General features: G+C 41.3%; 1 non-coding gene and 4 pseudogenes across 1 annotated transcript; all 5 read right to left on the bottom strand.

Annotated features, from left to right (window-relative positions):
* Window positions 1-130: 130 nt before the first annotated feature.
* LOC132971821 (5S ribosomal RNA) lies at window positions 131-239 on the bottom strand (annotated as a pseudogene).
* A 122-nt stretch (window positions 240-361) lies between these two features.
* Window positions 362-470, bottom strand: LOC132971717 (5S ribosomal RNA; annotated as a pseudogene).
* A 123-nt stretch (window positions 471-593) lies between these two features.
* LOC132971785 (5S ribosomal RNA) lies at window positions 594-702 on the bottom strand (annotated as a pseudogene).
* A 356-nt stretch (window positions 703-1058) lies between these two features.
* LOC132971672 (5S ribosomal RNA) lies at window positions 1059-1177 on the bottom strand. The gene has a single exon (XR_009672768.1). It is a non-coding gene; the product is annotated as a 5S ribosomal RNA (ribosomal RNA).
* A 122-nt stretch (window positions 1178-1299) lies between these two features.
* Window positions 1300-1408, bottom strand: LOC132971809 (5S ribosomal RNA; annotated as a pseudogene).
* Window positions 1409-7500: the final 6092 nt, after the last annotated feature.

Here is a 7500-nt window from a genome sequence, read left to right as displayed (position 1 = left end):
CCGTAAGCCATTATTGTGTGCAGAAAGAGGCCTTTTAAAGATGTCATGGCCTTGATTCTGGCTGAATATTTGGACATGTGAATATGTCTCTATATGATAAAAAAAAAACATATGATCAAAAAAATGAAAAAGCTTACAGCACCTGGTATTCCCAGGCGGTCTCCAATCCAAGTCCTAACCAGGCCCGACCCTGCTTAGCTTCCGAGATCGGACAAGTTCAGGGTTGTATGGCCGTAAGCCATTATTGTGTGCAGAAAGGGGCCTTTTAAAGATGTCATGCCCTTGATTCTGGCTGAATTTTTGGACATGTGAATATGTCTCTCTATGATAAAAAAAAAACATATGATCAAACAAATGAAAAAGCTTACAGCACCTGGTATTCCCAGGCAGTCTCCAATCCAAGTACTAACCAGGTCCGACCCTACTTAGCTTCCGAGATCGGACGAGTTCAGGGTGGTATGGCCGTAAGCCATTATTGTGTGCAAAAAGGGGCCTTTTAAAGATGTCATGCCCTTGATTCTGGCTGAATTTTTGGACATGTGAATATGTCTCTCTATGATAAGAAAAAAAACATATGATCAAAAAAATGAAGAAGCTTACAGCACCTGGTATTCCCAGGCAGTCTCCAATCCAAGTACTAACCAGGTCGGACCCTACTTAGCTTCCGAGATCGGACGAGTTCAGGGTGGTATGGCCGTAAGCCATTATTGTGTGCAAAAAGGGGCCTTTTAAAGATGTCATGCCCTTGATTCTGGCTGAATTTTTGGACATGTGAATATGTCTCTATATGATAAAAAAAAACATATGATCAAAAAAAATGAAAAACCTTACAGCACCTGGTATTCCCTGGCAGTCTCCCATCCAAGTACTAACCAGTCCCGACCCTGCTTAGCTTCCGAGATTGGAGAATTTCAGGGTTGTATGGCCGTAAGCCATTATTGTGTGCAAAAAGGGGCCTTTTAAAGATGTCATGCCCTTGATTCTGGCTGAATTTTTGGACATGTGAATATGTCTCTATATGATAAAAAAAAAAAACATATGATCAAAAAAAATGAAAATGCTTACAGCACCTGGTATTCCAAGGCGGTCTCCCATCCAAGTACTAACCAGGCCCTACCCTGCTTAGCTTCCGAGATCGGACGAGATCGGGCGTGTTCAGGGTGGTATGACTGTAAGCCATTGTTGTGTGCAGAAAGGGGCCTTTTAAAGATGTCATGCCCTTGATTCTGGCTGAATTTTTGGACATGTGAATATGTCTCTCTATGATAAAAAAAAAACATATGATCAAAAAAATGAAAAAGCTTGCAGCACCTGGTATTCCCAGGCGCTCTCCCATCCAAGTACTAACCAGGCCCGACCCTGCTTAGCTTCCGAGATCGCACGAGTTCAGGGTTGTATGGCCGTAAGCCATTATTGTGTACAGACAGGGGCCTTTTAAAGATGTCATGCCCTTGATTCTGGCTGAATTTTTGGACATGTGAATATGTCTCTCTATGATAAAAAAAAAACATATGATCAAAAAAATGAAAAAGCTTACAGCACCTGGTATTCCCAGGTGGTCTCCCATCCAAGTACTAACCAGGCCGGCCCTGCTTAGCTTCCGAGATCCGGCGAGATCGGGCGTGTTTTTTTTTTAATCTTTTATTATCAAAATTACAAAAACATTTATAATTCTTTCACATCATTTCCAACAAATGCTATTATAATACATACACCCTCTAAATTAAACCTCCCCTCTGACGCAAACGGCACCCTAAAAACAATAAAAACATAGCATCAGAAAAAAAAAAAAACTCAAACCACCCCTGATACCCCCAACTCATGACAACTCTTCTGAGTCCCTCCCCTAAAGCAAACACCCCTCTGAAAACAAACCACAAAAACATACAAAAACCCCACAGTATTCTCAAAAAACCAATGAGAAAAAAAAACAAACCCAAATCAAATCACCCATTTTCCCCATGACCAAAAAAGAAGCCCTCGTACCAAAAAAACCAAAAACAAAATAATTTAGACATCCCACATAATTCCCTCCTCGTTTACTCTACACACATTCGCACCTTCCACAAACATTCTCACAAACTCACTCTCATTCGCTATGTACAGCAATTTAAGATGTGCTTTCCATTCATTCACAAACATTCTCCACACATTCATTTTCTTTCTTTCATACAGTGCATAATTCCTCCTGTTAAAAACCGCTTTTCTTGCAAAAGCCAAAATTATATTCATTACATTGTGATTTTTTTGTTTTGTTCCCACCCCCAACAACACCGACAATTCCCACCCCCTTTCATTCCAACACTCATTCTTACTGCATTTCCCCAACATTTCTCTTATTTTTCCCCAAAAATAAACCAATTCCCCACACGTAACAAACAAATGTATTAAATCCTCAACCGTACTTTCACATACACAACACTTTCTTTCATACCTCTCCTTATGGATCTGATGCAGGACGATGCAGGTGAAGATCCTCCTGTGCCTCAGTTTGAAATCTAGGTCAAATATTGCATGTGGTGTATGCGGAATGTTAATGTTCTTCCATATCATGTTGCTTGTTGTGGTATGTGTCTGTCCATTTTACTTCGGATGTGGGTTTCTGTATTCTATGTGTGATTGCGCATCTATACCAAATTTTTGTAGTGACATCTATAATGTTGTGTTTCTTCTCCCCTAGGCACAGGGAGATCCCCCCCACATCGTCCTGCATCACTCCCTCCTTCTCTTTGATTAATTTTTCCCATTCGCTCGACAAAGACAATTTTACATTTGCAAACACTCCCTCAATCACATCCTTTCTGCACACACACCCTTTATTTTTTAAACCCCTCACCACCATTTGTAAATCAAAATCCCCCCCACAGTTCAGTAAATCCCTTATTCTAATATATCCCGCTTTCGACATAGCTTCACACTTAATTACCCTCTCCCCATTTTTAAAATACGGGCTCGAGAGGAAGGGCAGTCGTAGCACTGACCCTCTCGTTCCGCACTCTGGTACAGTCCAGGATGAAACCTGATACCACGCACTGAGTACTTCCTGGAAAAACCGTGGCAAGTGTTTAAATGAATCCGGGTTATTGATCTGGTACAGGTTGTCCTCGTTGTAAAGTCCAAAACTGCACAGATATTGTTTGAAGTGGTTTTTCCAAACTACGTTCCGGTTCTGGTCCATAAATTTGCCTATCAATTTGACTCTTAGTGCTACTTTTTTTGTAAGTAAATCAATCAAAGCTAGCCCCCCCTGATCTTTAGCCCCTATTATTGTTTTGTGAGCTATACTCGCTGCTTTGTTTTTCCAAATAAAGTCCCTAATGGTCTTTGAAATCTCCTTAAAGGCCCAGTCCGGAAGCGTACAAGTACTCAGCGCATGATTCACTTTGGACAACACGAGAGCATTTGTTACGGCTACCCTTCCTCTCAACAATAGACCCCTCGCTTTCCACAAATTCAATGTTTTTTTAATTTTACCCACCACCTCTTTTCATGTTACATCATCACATTCATTCTCATTTTTCCCCATATTCACTCCCAACACTTTTCTTCTCTCACACACCGTTTTAAATCCCCACTTATTAACTAGATTGGATTCCTTACCTAGTAACATAATTTCTGACTTATTTTCATTTACTTTTGCCCCAGATGCTCTTTCATAAGTTTGTACATGTTTTAATATCAATTCTATATCCTCCTCTCCTTTTACCATTATATTCACGTCATCTGCATACTGTATTATTTTTACGTTTTCCTTACCTATACCTTTTATGTTTACGTCTTCCGATATCAGTGCTGCCAGCGGCTCTGCTACCAAGCTGTACAACAGCGCTGACATCGGACATCCTTGTCTCACTGACCTTGATATTTTAAAAGAATCAGTTAGTTCCCCGTTACATTTTATCTTGCTTTCCGCTCCTGTATACAACATATTTATCCATTCTCTCATTCTCTCCCCGAATCCAAACTTCTCTAACACCTTCCCCATGAACCCGTGATCTACTCTGTCAAAAGCTTTATTTAAATCAATCCCTAGCCATATTCCCCCCTCCCCTTCCATATCCCTGACCGTCTGTTTTATTGAAATGATTGAGTCTGCTATGTCTCTGTTTGGTATACTGTATGATTGTGTTTGTTCTATGATTGTTCCTATTACCTCCCTGATTCTATTGGCTATTGTTTTCGCTATGATTTTGTAGTCTGTGTTGAGTAGGCTGATTGGTCTGTAGTTGTCCAGATTTTTATTGTCCCCCTTGTTTTTGTAAAAAATAGTAACCACCCCTTCCCCTAAACTTTTTGGTATATGTTTCACTTTTTCCATATATTTACTCAATTTGTTCACCAAGGGCACCAGCTGCTCTTTGAAAGCTTGGTAGAATTCCGCAGTTAGGCCATCGCTCCCAGGACTTTTGTTTTTGTTTAACCCCTCTAAAGCACTTCTGATTTCTCCCTCTGTAAACTCACAATCACACCACATTTTATCGTCCTCGCTTAGTTTTTTCTTTAAGGCACCCAAAGCTCTGTTCACACTCACGCTATCACACTCCTGTCTCGAAAACAGGCTTTCATAATAGCCCTTTACTATTTCTAAAATTCCCTTTTTATCTGTCACACTTTTACCTGCTTCATTTAATAATTCGTTTATTTCTGTTCTTTTTTGTTTTTGTTTTTCCAGACCTAAAAAAAAGGCTGTACTCCTCTCCCCCTCATACATATATTGTATTTTACTCCTAATGGCTGCACCCCTACTCTTTTTAAGTTCAATCACTCCCAACTGTTCTTTTAAATGTATGTATTTTTCGACATCTACATTATCTACACTGTCAAGCGATGCTATTTCCTCACTTAGTTGTTTTCTCAAATTCTCTTCCTTTCTATTTTCTCTCCACTTTTTCTCTTTACTATAATTGATACACTTTTTTTTAATTCTGACTTTTACACTATCCCACCACACATTCATATCTTCACTCTCATTCCACTCATATCCCACATCATTCAACAATCTTTCCATACTTTTCACAAACATTCCATCATCCAGCAAGCTTGCATTAAAGCACCATATCCCTCCTTTACGTACATTCGTTTCTTTTCTAAACGTGATTTCTATTCCAGCGTGATCGCTCCACATATTAGTTTTATATTCAACTTCTTTAATCCACCTCACTACCTCGCATGTCACCAAAGCATAATCTATTCTAGATTGTTTTAATCTATTCAGTACAATTTGTCTCCTGGAGAACACCCTCTCCCATGGATGTAGCAATCTCCAAATATCAATGCATTGTTTCGTTATCATTATATCTTTAAGTGTCCCCCTGCTCACATCCCCCTTAAACACATTATTTTTTGACACATCGGTGGGTGTCATCGCCACATTAAAGTCACCGATTATTATACAATTCCTTTCCCACCATTTGCTTATTGCAATGAAGAATGTTTTCCTTTCTTTTTCTCCATTCGGTGCATATATATTTATGATTCTTATATTTTTCGTTTCATACACACAGTCTATTACTATTATTCTTCCTTCTTTGTCTCCATAAACCAAATTTACCCCTGTTACCCGACCCGTTTTGACTAAAACCGCCACTCCTCTCGCCCTCGACGTGCCATTGGAGCAGAAAATATGGCCCACAAAGTCTTTTTTTATGTCTTCCACCAGGGAATCATCCCACCTGGTCTCCTGCAGGCACAAAACGTCATTCTGCAAGGAAAGAATCGCATGTCTTTTTTCTTTGTTCCTTAGTCCATTCACGTTTATCGAAAATAAATTAAAGGCCATTATCATAAAAATAAAAACAAAAAAAACGGATTTACAGGGGTTATTGTCAGTCATTATTTGTCCTTACATTTCAATTTTTTCACCAACTTTTTTCGTTGTCCAAGACTTAGTCTTTTTTGCGCACTCGCCAGTTCACTCACATCCATTTCGCTGTCCGTTTCATTGGGACTGGTGCTTTTACCCGTATTATTTAGCGTGATTTTTCTCCCTCCCGCCTGTCCAACACCACTCTCAGGCATCTCCCTCCCCTCTGTGCTCATGCTTACCCCCGGGTCTTCTGCCACGTCCCTTCCGTCTCCTTTTTTCCCTCTCTCGCTCGTTTTTCGCTGCTTCTGCTGTCCTCCCTCTCCAGCCAGCTCCGGCGTCTCCAGCTCGCACTCTGACGCCCGTTCTCCTCCGCTCTCTCCGCTCTGCTCCATTTCTCCGTCACTGTTCTCGTCTTCTCTGATCTCCTTCCTGCTTGCTCCGATCACCTCCTTCTCTTCCGCCTCCTCCTCGTACACCTCCTCCGCCTCGTCTTCATCCTCGTACACCTCCTCCACCTCGTTCTTGCTTTCCTCTCCGTTCTCACACTCACATTCATTTTCTCTTTTTTTACAGTTTGTGCATTTTGTGCTGTTCGCGCTGCACTCTCGCGCAAAGTGTCCCTGCACCCCACAGTTGTGGCACATAAATTCTGGACACTCTCTCAGGATGTGTCCCGGCTGGATGCACATCCTGCACACTTTTTGTTGTCTATCATGTATTACTCTAAAGTATTCGTTCCCCATCACAGTGTTAAACTTTGTGGAGTAAGGGAGTGACTGTACCTGGTCATTAAATCTGACCCGGACAAACCTCGTTCCGTCAGCTATCATTGTTCCAGGCCACATTCTGCGTTTTATTGGTGATGTCGGTTTCACTCCCCATCCCGTCAGCTTCCAAACTATTTCTTCATCTGTGATATACGCTGGCAGGTTTAAAAAAGACACCACCAGCTCATCATTATTTAGTTCTCTCGCCACGACTCTGGTCTCTCCGATTTTAAATCCATCCAGCAGCCTTTCCTTTCCTTTAATGTTGCTCACCGTCACCTCCAGTTTTTCAGGTCCCAGGGTTCTGCACGCCAGCAGGCCCCCACAGATCATTTTTATGTTGCTCATGACGTGATTTAGAGGAACTTTGTCTCCCACCATTTCAATGTTTAGTGTTAGTTTTCTCTCAAAAGACACTTTTGCTTCCTCTTTTTCTGCTCTCTCGCCACCTCTCCCATTCTCTGCATGCGGAGCAATCAGCCCGCCGCTCCTCTCTCTTCCTCTCTCTCCGTCATCCATTCCGTTCCCTGTTTCATTTGCCGTTTTCATCCGTCCTTTTTGTCCGTCGTTCTTCTCGTTGTCGTTTAATCCATTCCTTTGTTTCAGTGCCATGTTTGTTTGTTCACGTTGTTGTCCGTTCTCTTTTCCTTTTTCCATCTCTCCAGTCCGTGGTCCTGTCATCTTTGTGATCCGTCCGTGTGAGTTTGCTCGCGACATACGAGCAAACATTCACAAAAAACAAAAATTCTTCACAAAATTGTGGAAAAAAAACAGGAAAAAAAGGTGAAAAGAAAAACGATCCCCCTAACAGTCAGTGACTGCTGGGGGACATTCACTCACAATCTGAGGTATTTAAATAAATCCAAAGCGCATCCAAAAAACAAACAAATTAGTCCAGCTGTCCTGCTCAGTACTGACACGTCAGCT

The sequence above is a fragment of the Labrus mixtus genome, unplaced genomic scaffold (assembly GCF_963584025.1).
Source record: "Labrus mixtus unplaced genomic scaffold, fLabMix1.1 SCAFFOLD_93, whole genome shotgun sequence".
NCBI classification, from domain to species: Eukaryota; Metazoa; Chordata; class Actinopteri; order Labriformes; family Labridae; genus Labrus; species Labrus mixtus.
Note: the sequence above shows the minus strand (reverse complement) of the source record. Positions and strands in the feature narration are given on the sequence as shown.